Source organism: Canis lupus, chromosome 22, assembly GCF_003254725.2.
Source record: "Canis lupus dingo isolate Sandy chromosome 22, ASM325472v2, whole genome shotgun sequence".
Classification (NCBI taxonomy): domain Eukaryota; kingdom Metazoa; phylum Chordata; class Mammalia; order Carnivora; family Canidae; genus Canis; species Canis lupus.
In genome coordinates this window covers 50,254,958-50,270,885 of record NC_064264.1, presented here as the reverse complement: position 1 = coordinate 50,270,885, position 15,928 = coordinate 50,254,958, and the positions used below count along the sequence as shown (strand labels likewise).

General features: G+C 38.5%; 1 protein-coding gene across 7 annotated transcripts in view; it reads right to left on the bottom strand.

The window, feature by feature from the left end:
• Positions 1-15,928, bottom strand: part of PCCA (propionyl-CoA carboxylase subunit alpha) — a 462,094-nt gene that overhangs the window by 309,491 nt on the left and 136,675 nt on the right. The window contains exon 1 of one of the 7 annotated variants that reach the window (XM_025440957.3): positions 4,069-4,167. The exons of the other annotated variants lie outside the window; for them this stretch is intronic. The gene's annotated coding sequence lies outside the window, so the exon portion shown is untranslated. Of the gene's footprint in view, positions 1-4,068; positions 4,168-15,928 lie in introns of those variants that run through there. 7 annotated transcript variants of the gene reach the window in all.

Genomic DNA, 15,928 nt, shown 5'->3' with positions numbered 1-15,928 from the left:
CAACAACAACCAGATCTCAGTTATAGACTTCTCTGGTATCCAACTCAACAGCTAATCATGCATTCATTCCACAAACACCTCCCAAGTACTTACCTATTGTTTGAGGCACTGTTCTAAGTCTAGGGATAAAATAACAGATAAGAAGAACTGTTATCACCCTCTTAGTTGAGGCAGCAACTAGGAAGATGTAAAATAACAAGCAATTAAAATCATAATCCAGGGTAGGTCAGTCAGTTAAGCATCTGCCTTTGGCTCAGGTCATGATCCTGAGGTCCTGTGATTGAGCCTAGAGTCAGGCTCCCTGTTCAGCAGGGCAGGGCGTCTGCTTCTCCCTCCCCCTCTGTGCACAAACACACACTCTCTATCTCTCTCGCTCTCTTTCAAGTAAATAAAATTTAAAGATCTTTTTTTTTTTTTTTTTCTAAAAAAAATCACAATCCAGAATGAGTACTCTAATAGAGTAAGTCTAAAATATTCTGGGAAACTCATAATGGTAATTGGAATAAAGCAAACATGAGTAGAGACTTCGTGAGCCAACTTAATGTAAGTTTATCATACATGGAGTGCAATATTTCAAAAATTCCCTGCCCTTTGCTTCAGAAAATTTCTCCCTTCAGTTATGTGAGATATGCTACGATTTTAACATGCTCAGATTACTTAATATTTCTGTCTTTCTCAGAAAGTCCGACCAGGGCCTTCCTAACTTCTGATAAATGAGATTTGAGAATCCAATCTTCTCCCTTTATTAAAGTCAAGCTTGCAACTGAGGAGGGAGAAAATGAACATCATATATAATAGGCTAAGCTTCATTTTACATCAACATCCACTATGCATAAACATAAATCCCAGCAAAATGATATTCTTAAAATGTTTTACCAGCAATGTGACTCTCTTCAAATGTACGTGATCACCACCCTGACATAGCCTTTTGAAGTTCTAAAGTTTCAACAGACACTATCTATTTACTCCTCACCTCCCATGCCACTTGAATCATTAAAAAAAAAAAAAAAAATTGTCAGGTAAATTTTTTAATCATTTTCTTGAAAGAAAGGCAGTAGTTAAAAGCAATAGAGTATAATAGTTGATGCAGGGACTGTGGAGCCTGCCTGAACTCCAATTGTACCATAAACTACGTGGTTGGCCTTTGACGAATTACTTAACCACTGTGTGCCTGTTTCTGAACCTGTGAGGATTCAATGAATTGATAAATGTAAGGTACATAGGACAAAGGGGCCCCACGGGCACCTGGGTGGCTCAGTGGTTGAGTGTCTGCCTTTGGCTCAGGTCATGATCCCAGGGTCCTGGGATCAAGTCCCACATCAGGCTCCCTGCGTGGAACCAGCTTCTCCCTCTGCCTGTGTTGTGTCTCTGTCTGTGTCTCTCATGAATAAATAAAATCTTAAAAAACAAACAAACAAACAAACAAAGGGGCCCCAGAGTAAGCTGCTACATAAATATAAAGGGCTATGGAAGTCCATTATAAGTCCAACTGTTAGCTGGTGAGGAATCCCTGCCTGCCTTCCTGGGTACATATGTTTAACACACTCAGGGAGCCTTGTTCCAGAGAACAAGTCCTACTGCTGTTAACCCCTGAGCCCCAACTAATTCAGACACTTCCTGAAGAGGCTAAACCGACCTTTCCCCGACACCTTTTAGCTCTTCCTCTCAATTGGCTCCTTCCTCTCAGCCAAAAACCCTGCTTGCTTGGATAGTTGCATGCCCTTCCAAGATGTAACTAAAATAGAGGTGAGCCTTCTTCCAAAAAAAGAGCAAGACACCGTCCTCCAAGAGGAAAAGATGTTCTACAGACAAAAGTTCTTTGAAATGACTATCACAACACAGCAGCAGATCTCCCCTGGTAACAGAAATTGCAGAGAAGGGAAACACAAATGGTATTGCTAGACCAACAGAAATCAGTGTTGTGAATGGCCCACGTGAGGAATGAATGCAGAACTTCCAGAGAGTGCTGAAGCACTTCAGAAGATCAGCATGTTAGCAGCACTGAGATGGCTCCAAGGAGGAAAGACTGAAGTGGCCCAGGTAAAAAAGGAGAAAATGAGAAGGTTCTGGAGCAGCAGTGGGATCCAGTGGGAGGAAAGAGGCAAGAAATGCAGCAGCGATACTAACAGGAGATCTGGCAATGGATTTCGGGAGAATGAATCAATGAGGAAGAGAGGGGAATAGACAAAGATAACTAGAAGGCTTTTCAGACCAGAAAACTCCACTGCAATACGGAACCAAAAAGCAGGCTTGGTTACATGGACAATAGGATTCATTCTGCCTAGTAGGGACTTATTAGTAAAACAATCAGGGTGACCCTCCAAGGGAAGACATTTTGTACCTGGACCTAGAGTTATCTTCAGTAGATCAGATCCAAACCAATCATATAATCTCTTGTGATAAACTACTCTGCACTTAAAATCTCACATGTACCTATATAATCTCTACTGTCATGTACTAATACTTCTAACCGACTATAAACAGTTTACTCATGTTATTATCACCTTTAATATCTCACTTTGAAAACAAAAAAGGTGTTTTTGGAGTACTACTGTTCATGTTATAAAGTTCTGTGGTTTAGGATGTTTTTCTGTTTTAGAAGCTCAATTTTGACACTGCAGTTATTCTACTAACCAAGACTTCAACTCTGGTTTAACATTGTTATTTAATTACAAATACTTCAAAAGTCTTTTTCAATTCTTGGCATCAATATCCACACAAGAAGTTGAACAGCGAGGATGTGACAAGTGAGCAGAACATATAAACTGCCATCAGGGATGAAATCCATAAACTGGGATGACATGCCAAGGCATTTCCATAGAACACTAAGGTCCACCCACCATGCCAATCAGAAAACAGTGCTCAGATGACATAGGAGTCATCAGTCACCAGCAATTTCCAGTGATTATAAGAGGAGGCTAGACCCTAGTTAAGACCTAACAGGAAATAAAGGCTAACACCTCATGAAATGCAAGTAATTTAAAATAGTCTTCTGTCAATTCTTTAGGCTACCTATAATAAAGCCCTCAAAAGAGTCCTTTTCCAATATGTTTGTCCAATCTATGAAGAATTTTCCAATTAACCACACATAAATTGATTTGAGGCTTTTTTTTTTTTTTTTTTTTGGATGAGAAGATAGCATAGAAATTACCTTAGCCTGGAAAGGTGTGACCTTATGGGTTTAAAATAAGAATCTTACACTATTAGGAAACAAAAAAAATTATAACCATTGTTTATACTGCTCAAAGTCAAGATATATCTATAAAATAATTGTTTCAAACTATTCATCTGTAAGTTTCTAAATAAAATTTTAAAAAGCTACTCAAAATAATGTAAGTCTTCCTATTGCAACAACTTGGGATGAAGATCACAGGTCATCCAGAGATCACACAAAATACATCCCCACCTTGTGGTCAGCTTCACGAAAACAGACTCAAATTAACATTAATCCATCTATCTGCCTAAAAATCTCATTTCTTTTTTTTTTTTTAATTTTTATTTATTTATGATAGTCACAGAGAGAGAGAGAGAGAGAGAGAGAGAGGCAGAGACACAGGCAGAGGGAGAAGCAGGCTCCATGCACTGGGAGCCCGACGTGGGATTCGATCTCGGGGCTCCAGGATCACGCCCTGGGCCAAAGGCAGGCGCCAAACCGCTGCGCCACCCAGGGATCCCTCATTTCTTTCACAGATCCCATTTGACTTTTACTTCCAAGAATTCCTTTGCCCCATGTTAGTCTCAACATGCTAAGACATAATTCTGGTTCCCTCTTACATGCTTACCCTGTTTCTCCAATTTTTTCATCAGAGAGAATAATACCTAATCCATAAATTTAAACATTAGCAATCAGCAGGTATGAATTATCAAGTAGCCATAGAATGGAGTGTGTTTATACCTCTAATGCTTCAATCCCACATCTAGTAGGTTGCCAGATTCTGCCCCACTCTATCTGGGGCTGGGAGGGTGAATCTTTGGCCTCTTCAAGAACATAATTCAAATCTTCTGGGGAAACCATACATTTTATAACTCTAACAGTAATGTTTACATAAGCTACTATACTTTACATACATTTTATCAATGCAGTTAATTCTCAATCCACGGAAGATGTTTAATTCTGAAAATAATTCCTCCACAGCATTCTGAATTCATTGTTCACATTCTCAAGTGATGTGCACTGAAGAGAATGTAAATCGAAAGTTACTGAAAAGGACTACTGGGCCCCACACATTCAAACTACACAACACATGTTAAGATTACCTCTGTATCATCCCTGTTTGTTAAATTTTCCCTATCATTCTCTACTCCCCATCCACTAGTACAGATTAACTCTACCATATGCTTTTTGATTCACCCAGAGTCTCTTTCTAATGGCTATAACTAAGTATGTGCTTACCAACAAAATAGTGAATTTGCACTAGATTAAATATATTTGTATAGATACGCAGCTGTTTCAAACACCACACTCAGAGTACCAAGTAGTCAATTCCCATCCAACTAAAAAGAGACATTTTTAAGTAATTGGAAAAAAAATTAAAAACAGAGTATTTCATGACATGTTAAAATATATAATTGTGCAGTTACAACTGAGTTAAACAGTTGTGACATTATGGCCTGCAAAGTCTAAAATATTTATTATCTGGCCCTTTACAGATGAAGTTTGCCAAACACTGGCTTATATGATAAAAGGGTTTAAAATTCCAGTGATCATAATCATGAGCACCAGCTGAATAAACCACCTTGCACAGATGAGTTACAAGTGAGTTCTGCATTTATAAATATCTACCTACTTAAGAAGGAATTTACACACAAAGGTAGACAATCCACCTCTTACTCATTTACTTGCTCTTTAAACAAATGTATATAAACCAGATACAGTTCTAGGCACTGAGAGAATAGTAATGATCAAAACAAATAAAAAACTCCTGCGGTTGTGTGATTTACTAAATACGTATCAGGCAGCAATACATACTTCAGAGGAAAATAAATCAAGAAATGGGAATTAAGGGATCCCTGGGTGGCACAGCGGTTTAGCGCCTGCCTTTGGCCCAGGGCGCGATCCTGGAGACCCGGGATCGAATCCCACGTTGGGCTCCCGGTGCATGGAGCCTGCTTCTCCCTCTGCCTGTGTCTCTGCCTCTCTCTCTGTGTGTGTGTGACTATCATAAATAAGTTTTAAAAAAAAGAAAGAAAGAAATGGGAATTAAGAGTATGAGGTGGTAGGAAAATGGTAACCTGAAATTTTAAAGGCACACTTGAGAAAATAACTTTGGATTATGGCCTAAAGAAGATCTATCGGAGGCACGGTGTTCTAAGCAAAGAAACTAGCAAGTGAAAAGACCCTGAGATTGTTAAGTATATCTTCTCTCAAAAGAGAACTAAAGCAAAGGAGATGAGTAAGAGTAAAATAGTTATGTCAGAACACTATAGGGAGGGTGGTGAGTGTCTTGAAGGACTTTGGCTCTGATTCTGAATGAAATTGGAACCAATTAAAGGTATTTTGTGGTTTGGTTTTTAGCCAAGAAATGCTTTGGTATCTGACTTGAATGTTGACAGATTATTCTGACTGGTTTTTGAGTAAACCCTAGAGGGAGGTAAGCATGGAAACCTGGAGAGCAATTAGGAGGCTAATGCAGTGATGCAGACGAGAGATGCTAGTGACTGGAATAGATGGTAGTGCAGGAAATAGTGAAAAGTGCTCAGATTCCAAGCTTATTTCAAAAGGAGAGCCAAGAAAAATCAATCCCCTGCCTGAAACGTCCTTTCCCCTTTTGTATGTCCATGCTTTTCCTCTAAATGCTACCTGTCTTCAAGTCCTAGTTTATACGCTCCCCTCTTTATGAGACTTTCCTACATGCTACCCTCTTTATGAGACTTTCCGACACACTCTTCCCCGATCAAAAGTAATCTCTCCGAGGCACTTGGTGGCTCAGTGGTTGAGTGAGTGCCTTTGGCTCAGGTCATGATCCTGGTGTACTAGGATGGAGTTCTGCATCAGGCTGCCTACGGGGAGCCTGCTTCTCCCTCTGCCTATGTCTCTGTCTCTCTGTCTCTCATGAATAAATAAATAAAATCTTGAAAAAAAAAAAAACTAATCTCTTCATCTGATTTCCCCACAGGCCATCTGTGACAACCTGATGAGCTAACCTCCTCCCTGTTCCATCTCTTCTCCACAAACTTCTTCAATGTAGTGAACCTCCATCTTTGTATTCATCAGCACTGTCACACCAAAAGATGCATGCCAAACAATCAGATACATGCCAAACAATCAAATTAGTTAAGTTCTAAGTTTCTCCTTGCTCAAGAAGTCCATGATGGTCTTCTACATGTATACTTTGTAACTCTGAAAAAGCTACAGTCATGAAACATAGCTTTATAGGGGCACATGGCTTTAATGACAGGTGTCAATTCCTAGGGAGGAAACCAGGAACTATAAAAATACTCTTCACTAATCCTTAAACACACATACACCTCTCATATAAAGTTGGACAATTTTCTCTCCAGCAAACCCAATCCCAAACCTATCAGAATTAACTTCTACTTTCATGCAACACCTACACTAGACATACTTTGCTGAAATTATCACACTGTCCTATATAATCAAGGGGTAGAACACATTTTGTGGCACAGTTACCCAGCTCACAACTTTGCTGAATTGTCCTCTTCCCAAACACAGCAAAAGATCCCTCAACTTCCCAAACACAGCAAAAGATCCCTTTTGAATGATATATTCTTGCCCCCTGAACATAGACAATTGAAGCAAAAAGCAGCTAACTCAAACTACATCTATCATAGTCCCTTTCCTAGGTATGAGGACAGAAAGAAGAGGCTTTCCTCTTTTCAAGATGCAAGACCTCAAACACCTAAGCTCCAGGTGTTCCACGGGGCCACACGAGCAAGGAAGCAGAAGATGAAAGTGGACAGGCATGCAGAGATTTTAAAGAAAGAAGCAAAAACAGAGAGAAACAAAGAGCTAACAGCTGGATAGTCTGTTTCTAATACTTTGCTCAAGCCTACCTATCTTCTAATTCTTGGATCTGTCAACACACCCATTTATGATAGATATGCAAATAGTTGGCTGTCTGGCAACATCCTTGAAGCAACTCACAGTCCTGAGACTGGTTACCTAATAAGTAAGAGTTTATGCCTTAAAGCTCTGAGTTTCTACAATTTTCACTAAATATTAATAATGGAGTATTTTTTTCAGTCCCCAAACTCAATGCAAAAATAGTCTTAAAACAAATCAAAAGCCAATGCCCATAAAAAAAGTTTCCTAGAAAAGCAAGTTCTGTGCTCTATTTTTTAACTTAATTCCTCAATGTCTAGCACAATGAGATAGGAAAACTTTTCAATAAATATCTAATCAAATACAACAGGCTATTAACCCATGAAACATCCCAACTCTCCCCTCCCCCAACACACCCCACCAACCTTCTAGACAGAAATTCTTCTAAAAGTACATCTCACAGTTCTTGATTTCTCTGCCATTCTCTTGGATCTACCCCCATTCTGTAAGCCAACTCTATCCTTAGGCTAGCTATCCTCACAATCACAATATGGCTGCCAGCAGCACCAAGCCCTCTCATTCACAAAAAGTGTGGGAGGAGAAAGGGGAGAGGAGGAGAAGGCTATTCATGAATAATGAATATATTATTCTGCTATTCAATGCAACTCTCTAAGAATGACAAAGTTTCTCTTCTAGGAATCTCAAAAAATCTTCTCATGTTCCATTGACCCAAACTGACATAGGCCTTCACCAACTCATCCCTAAATCAGTAATCATCAGGAAAGATAAAGTGATCACTGACTGGCTTAAATAAATCACCATCATAGAAACAGTGTTGGACAAGTAAACCATCCACTAAAATGTGTGAGAGTGCATGCTCACCTGCACACCTGACATACACAGCGTTCATTTAAGCATGTCTGTGTAGTATAACCATCACCTGCTAGCCAGACAGAAAGTTAAAGAAGCGTATAAGTAATTAACACTGGTGGAAGATATCAAAGGATACAGAACTTCAAGTGACCACTTTAAACTGGAATACCATATATTCTCCTTGTATCCACATCCATCTACTAACTGTTCTTGGGACTTGAAGGTAAAATGTTCCCATGAGCTGACTTACTAGAGGGTTTTTCAAGATTGAATAATCTGGATTTAGAAAAATAAACCATTGTGGGAAGAGGAATAATTCTTGGTATTAATCTTTCACAGTAAAAATGGTGTTTACTAAAAAGTCTATGATTTGCAAAGTATAAATTAGAAGATAGCTTCATTTCACAGAGCTATGTCCTGCAGGTGGGCAGGAGTGAGACTTTACCTTCTTCGAGAGCATTGTTTCTTGTCATATTCAGTGTGGAGTTTCAATTTTTCTACTTATCATAACTGTTTGTATATGTACATGTATTTGTATGTTTATGTGTATTTGTATATGACCAAACTGAACTTAAAAATGATTAACCAGCCAAATCTATCTTGATCTCCATTTCCTAAAAGATCATGAGAGCATGTGGGGCCAAAAAAAGTAAATTATTTGTCCCAATTCAAATATCAGCTATAGGTTTTAGTCTTCTTTTCAGTAAAATACAGATTGAACGGTTTCTCATTCCTTAAAAACACAGCAAGCAGAGAAGGAGGACACGAAAGTCACTGAGCATCTCTAAAAGAATGCACATGAGATACTATTCAACAATAGTTTCTGGTGGGTGCTAGATGGGTGATGGATATTAAGGAGGGTACTTAGTTGTGATGAGCACTGGGTGTGGTATGTACACAATGAATCACTGAACTCTACTCCAGAAACCAATATTGCACTATATGTTAACTAACAAAATTTAAATTAAAATATATATATAACAGCTTTTATCAGCATATAAATTCTACCTTATAAAATCAGTTATTTACAGAAGTAATAATTACTTCAAGCTATAAATATTTAACTTTATGATTATTATGTAAAATACAAGGTAAAAAAAAAGACCATACAGAAAAAAATTTGTTAACAAGTGAAAAAAAAAAGCCTTATGTCTATATCTAAGTAATTTCTTAAAATAAACAGACATTAAAACAAGATTCAAAGAAACAAAAATAATATAGAAAATTTTAATGCTGTACCTGGGAAAATATCTAAAAACATTTGCCTAGGGGTGCCTGGGTGGCTCAGTTGGTTAAGCATCTGTCTTCAGCTCAGGTCTTGATCTCAAGGTCCTGGGATGGAGCCCCACAAGCTTCCTGCTCAGAGGGGAGTCTGCTTATCCTTCCCACTCTACCCCTCCCCCTGCTTGTGCTAGCTTTCTTTCTCACGCAAATAATTAGATTTTTAAAAAGAAAAACATTTGCCAGTAGGTGTTGCCAGAACCTCCCATCATTCTAGATTTGGGAGAGTCTGTACCAGCAACCCAAGCTAGTGCTGTAGAGCAGCTCTAGTAGTCCACTTTAAAAATTCTGAAAAACCCACTTGGGAGTTGTCAGTAGGAGGTAAATTAAAGCCTTATGCATTGAAAAGCAAATAACCTGAAAGATGGAGATGCCTAGGTGACTCAGCAGTTAAGCAGTTAAGCATCTGCCTTGGGCTTAGGGCATTATCCACACTTGGCTCCCTCTGTGGAGCCTGCTTCTCACTCTGCCTATGTCTCTGCCTCTCTCTGTCTCTCATGAATAAATAAATGCAATCTTTAAAAATAATCATAATAACTTGAAAATGTACAGGGGCAATGAATCCTGAAGTTATCAGACATCAATATGTTTTCTACAGTTAAGCTGGAAAATCTAAATTTTCTGCTTTTCAACTATATTCTAAAAACATGTAAAAACTGCTAAATTTGGCTCCTGGGTTTAAGATGCCACTTATCAACTATAAGGTGAATTTACATAAGCATCTTGTCTACTTTTTAAGTTGAAATAAATCTATACAATATCCAAGTAACTGGGCAGGAAATTTTTATCAAATTAAATAATCCAACATTTTCTGTAGGAAAAATATATTACTACATAGAATATTTATCAGATATTCAGAAGTGAACAAAAAAGAAGACCTGAAATCAACTGAAGTCTAGTAATATTAAAGTAATCTAAGATATGTTGCTTCAAGTCCTAACCACTTTTAAAACGGAATTCTACCTCTAAAATACAGATTTATTCAAATAGGAAAAGGGAAATCTCTACTTTTATTTAGTAATTAGCAGGGGGAAAAAATATCCTTCACAGTGAAATTTTTTTTTTTAAGACTTTATTTATTCATGAGAGACACAGAGAGAGACAGACAGACATAGATAGGCAGGGGGAGAAGCAGACTCCACCCAGGCAGTCTGATGTGGGACTCAATCCCAGGACACCAGGATCACACCCTGAGCCAAAGGCAGTCGCTCAACCACTGAGTCACCCAGGTGCCCCACAGTGAAATTTTTAAAGACACACTTTATATAAAGAGACCACTTAGTACCATGCTCAAGTTTTCAGTAACAAGAAAATAAAAGTGTAATCAGTATGATGGGAATATTTCCTTGGGTCTTTTTTAGCTTTAAGAATGTCTAAAGTCAAAAAAAAAAAAAAAAAAAAAAAGAATGTCTAAAGTCGGGCACCCCCGGTGGCGCAGCAGTTTAGTGCCGCCTGCAGCCCGGGGTCTGATCCTGGAGACCCAGGATTGAGTCCCGCGTCAGGCTCCCTGCATGGAGCCCGCTTCCCCCTCTGCCTGTGTCTCTGCCTCTCAGTCTCTCTCTCTCTCTCTCTCTCTGAATAAATAAATTAAAAAAAGAATGTCTAAAGTCTTGAGCTATTTTTACATGCACTTCTAGAAGGAACAATTTCCTTACATCTTATACGTTAAAATGGTTTGGAAATGGTAAAAACAGAAATGATCAATTTTCTCTTTCAACAGGGGGCCAAGGCAAGGTTTCCTTTGCCAAAATTCAAACAGATACACCCTTCTCAACACATCATGAGTGTGTAGAAAAGAATACTATCTTAAAGCTCACTTTGGGACTTTTTTTTTTTACTACAAAGAATTGAATTAAAGGTGTTTACTAAATAAATAATGGAGTTGAGAAACAGAAGAATCCTACATTTCTTTATCTGACCCCAAGTCTACTAACCATGTATCACTAAAACTAAACACACGTTATACAAGAGGCAATTTGCCAGTAATTGAAAAAAGCCTACAAAATTAACAAATGAATGCTATTCTGACACTAGAAAGCTGGCAATGGTTACACAAGCTTTAGCCTTCTAAAACCGTAATCAGAGCTGGGATGATTAATCAACATTTTAACATTTCCCATCTGTACAAACGCTCAAGGTAGTGCTTACCATTGCTTGACAAGTTGCTTAGCATTGCAAAATTTGATCATTCATGTCTTACTGAATTTTTACTGACTTGGAAGAAAATAAAACACCAATTAAAAGCAGATGTCACCTTTAATTCTAACTGGCTGACAAACTTCTAATTTTTTTTTTATCCAAAGCACTTAGAGAACACACATAGATGACAGTTTGGACAGTTAAATATTCAAAGTCACTGATAGCCCCCCACAAATTTGCAAGTGATTTTCCAGAACTTAATCTCATGGGGTTTTATCTGGCAAGCATCCAGAAAGAATAGTTTCAAGTAGTCATCTAGAAGGTAAATTTATTGTTACATTTTTGCAAAGACCTCAAGTACTGATTGGAACATCACTAAACTAATATTCTCAAAGTCCCATCTTTACTTTCATACATATAAAGAACTCCAAAACTATGTTGCTCCTCTATTAAAACTCTAGCTAAAAAAAAGTAAAGGTTTAATAAACCGTGGCTAATATACCTTCATGGTCAAATGATTCAAAAGCTAAATCATATCTAACCTGAATTTAACATAAAATAATAATAATCTGACTTGAGTACTCATGGTTTTTAATGTCTTTTAATACTGCAGTCATAAATTCATTCACTTTTGATTCTAACCATTAATTATGAAAAAACTTATTAAATTCAACATTTTGGAAAGCAGCACAAAAATAAATAAGTAGATAAACACACACAACTTGCAATACCTAGATTTTTACAACTCAAATTTCCATGTATATGAAAGTAAACTCAAAATGTAGAATTAGCAGCACATTTTTAATCTTCTAAAGATAGCTAGGCTAGTATTTCCTCTATGCACAAAGTAACCTGTAATAAAATGCCGAGTTCTAAAAATGCTTCATTTTAATATATCAAATTTTTCTACAAACAGAAAACTTCTGGATCTTTCCCAACACCCCAATTTCAAAGACAACATTAACACAATTCCTGTCGCTATGTCCAGGAACACCGACCACGGCCTCCACAGATTACCCTTTAATGATCTATGCAAGCTTTCAAAAGCCAGAACAAGCTGGTACCAATCAGGCAAAGGGGGAAAAATGAATCCCAGAAGGAATCACCACAGAGACCCCAATCACAATAATGGGGTCCCTAGGAGCCATAAAGCCGATCAAGCCCTTTGCCTCTGTGGATTCATTGCATAACAATCAGACTTCGCTTCATACTTAGAAGGGGTAAAGGAAGCAGATTGATCCTCTATTGTTTACTTCCTAGGTCTATAGAATATTTTCACTTTAACAGAAAGTTGGCCTTGGAAGAAGAATCTGGGGAAAATTAAATGGAAAAGTAGTCACAAAAAGAGTAGGTTTAAGGGGAGAGCCTACCTGGGACTACATTTGTAGGCCTCATCTTTGCATTTTCATCCTGCTTCATGCATTGCTAATCAGAGATCCACTGGAAGCTTCAGAACCAACTGAAAAGCCTGGCAGGGTATTTGGCTTTCAATTCTTCTACTCTGTTTATTCCCAATATATATTCTTCGGGCTTAGAAACAACTCTTGAACAAGGGTAGCCACTCGGCAATGAAATGTAAATTACTGGCATGTGCTGAAACCTGGACTTGCCACCACTAATGAGCACATTAAAGGAAAATGCTCACTAGATGACTGCAGCCCTTTTACTTAACCCTGTGTGCACGGAAAGCCACAATTCAACATCAATTAAAAGAGCTAGCTGCAAAACAGTAACAGAGCAGCCCTGTCACCACTTAAAATACCTCAGAGACAGAAAAGCTAAGACAAACATGAAATTTCTACACTTCCTCAACTAAAAATATTGTGCAAAACATGACTGTCAACATGGTCAGCTTTAGTTAAGATTTGTGTGACCTGTTTCAAAGTTGTCATGACTTCAAACAATTTCCTAAGAGTGAAAATAAGATGTCTAGTTATCTAAAAAGAAAAAAAAAATCAACAACATACTAAATTATTGATTTTTTCATTACTCAGTCAACAAATTCAGACTTAGTTATATAAAGCTCACCTGGAACTCGAAAAGACTGAGAACTTTAGAAGTTTGTTAAGAAAAAAATTATCAGGGATCCCTGGGTGGCTCAGCAGTTTAGGGCCTGCCTTTGGCCTAGGGCATGATCCTGGAGTCCAGGGATTGAGTCCCACATTGGGCTCCCTGCATGGAGCCAGCTTCTCATTCTGCCTAGGTCTCTGCTTCTCTCTCTGCTTCTCTCTCTCTCTCTGCCTCTCTCTCTCTCTCTCTCATAAATAAATAAATTTTAAAATCTTTTAAAAAAAGAAAAAGAAAAAATTATCATATAAACTAATGATTTAGATCTCAAAATAAAATATTTGCTTTATATAAGCAGAGCCTCATTTATTGGCGCTAAAAATGTTAGCCTATTCACTATAATATCATCTGCAATTTACAGTAGGAAAACCTAAAATAAAATATGTATAGACATCTAGTATCTGTTATTAACTTTTGAAATAAATTATGATTTTCAGGGGTGCCAGGCCGGCTCAGTTGTAAGAGGATACAGTTTTGTTTTGTTTAAGATTTTAGTTATGTATTTGACAGAGATAGAGCCAGAGAGCACAAGGGAGGGAATGGCAGAGGGAGAGAAGCAGACTTCCTGCTTAGCAGGGAGCCCGATTTGGGGTTCAATCCCAGAACCCCAGGATGAGGGCCTGAACTGAAGGCAGATGCCCCAGAATGGGGCTCTTGATCCTGGGGTCATGAGTTTGAGCTCCATATTAGATGTAGAACTTACTTTTTTTTTTTTTTTTTTTTTTAAGATTTACTTATTTGAAAGAGAGAGTGAGAGTGAAAAAGAGAAAGCATGAGCAGAGGTAGGGGCAGAGAGAGAAACTGTCTCCTTTCTGAGTGGGGAGCCAGATCATGACCTAAGCCAAAGGCAAGATGTTTAACCAACTGAGTCACTCAGGCACCCCTAGAACTTACTTTAAAAAAATAAATTATGGTTTTCATAAATAGAATATTTTTTTAAGATTTATTTGACAGAGAGAGAGAGAGAGAGAGAGAGAGAGGACGTGTGTGCACAAGCAGGGGGAGGGGGAGGCGCTGAAGAGAACAGAAGCAGACTCCCTGCTCAATCCCTGAAGCCGGAGATCATGACCTGAGCCGGAGATCATGACCTGAGCAGAAGGCAGACACCCAACAGACTGAGCCACTGAGGGACCTAAATAAAATATTTTTTTTCTTTTTTTAAATTTTTTATTTATTTATGACACAGAGAGAGAGAGAGAGAGAGAGAGAGAGAGAGAGAGGCAGAGACACAGGCAGAGGGAGAAGCAGGCTCCATGCACGGGGAGCCCGACGTGGGATTCGATCCCGGGTCTCCAGGATCGCGCCCTGGGCCAAAGGCAGGCGCCAAACCGCTGCGCCACCCCGGGATCCCTAAATAAAATATTTTTAATGAAAATTTCAAAATATGGAGCAATGGAATGAAGGTATCATTAATATATTAATTTACTATTTTGAGTTATTATGTGACATTTGTCTAAATACTATATGTAAGCACCTATAATATTAACATGTTTCAATATATGTGTGTTTTTTTTTTAATTTCATTTATTCTTTTGACAGAGAGAGCAAGAGAGCACAAGCATGGGGAACAGCAGAGGGAGAGGGAGAAGCAGACTCCCCACTGAGCAGGGAGCCCCCTACGGGGCTCAATCCTAAGACCCAAGGATCATCACCTGAGCCAAAGGCAGATAGATGCTCAACTGACTGAGCCACCCAGGTGCTCCTGTTTGAATATAAGTTTATCATTCTCAGGGATCCCTGGGTGGCGCAGCGGTTTGGCGCCTGCCTTTGGCCCAGGGCGTGATCCCGGAGACCCGGGATCGAATCCCACGTCGGGCTTCCGGTGCATGGAGCCTGCTTCTCCCTCTGCCTGTGTCTCTGCCTCCCTCTCTCTCTCTCTCTCTCTGTAACTATCATAAATAAATAAAAAAAATTAAAAAAATATTAAAAAAAAATAAAAAAATATTAAGTTTATCATTCTCTGATGACCTAAAAAGCATGCTAGCTTCTTAAAGCTCCCCTCAAAATTAATCCAATAAGTATCACAAATAACACATTAAAAATCTATTTTCTCTTTATGGATGCTGAGTAAATCTTAATTTTCCACACAATATATGAAGTTAAACCAGCTTTCTAGAACCCTCCAGGCTTGAAATAATAGACTTCAATCAAAAGAAGTGATCATCTACTATTATGTGTTTAGGAAAATTACTTTCTTTGCTTTTTTCTTTTTTTTTTTTAATTTGAGAGAGAGTGAGAGCATGAGCAGGGAGAGGGGCAGAGGGAGAGGGAGAAGTAGACTCCCTGCTGAGCAGGGAGCCAGACAAAGGGCTCCATCCCCGGACCCTGAGAACATGACCGGAGTCAAAGTCAGATGTTTAACCTTGACTGAGATACCCAGGCACACACATACATCTCATTTTTAAAAGATTTTAATTATTTATTAGAGAGAGACAGAGAGGGAAAGAATCTCAAGCAGACTCCCTGCTCAGTGCAGAGCCTGAGGTTGGGCTCAATTTCATGACCCTAACATCACAACCTGAGCTGAAACCAAGAGTCAGACACTTAACTGGCTGATCTACCCAG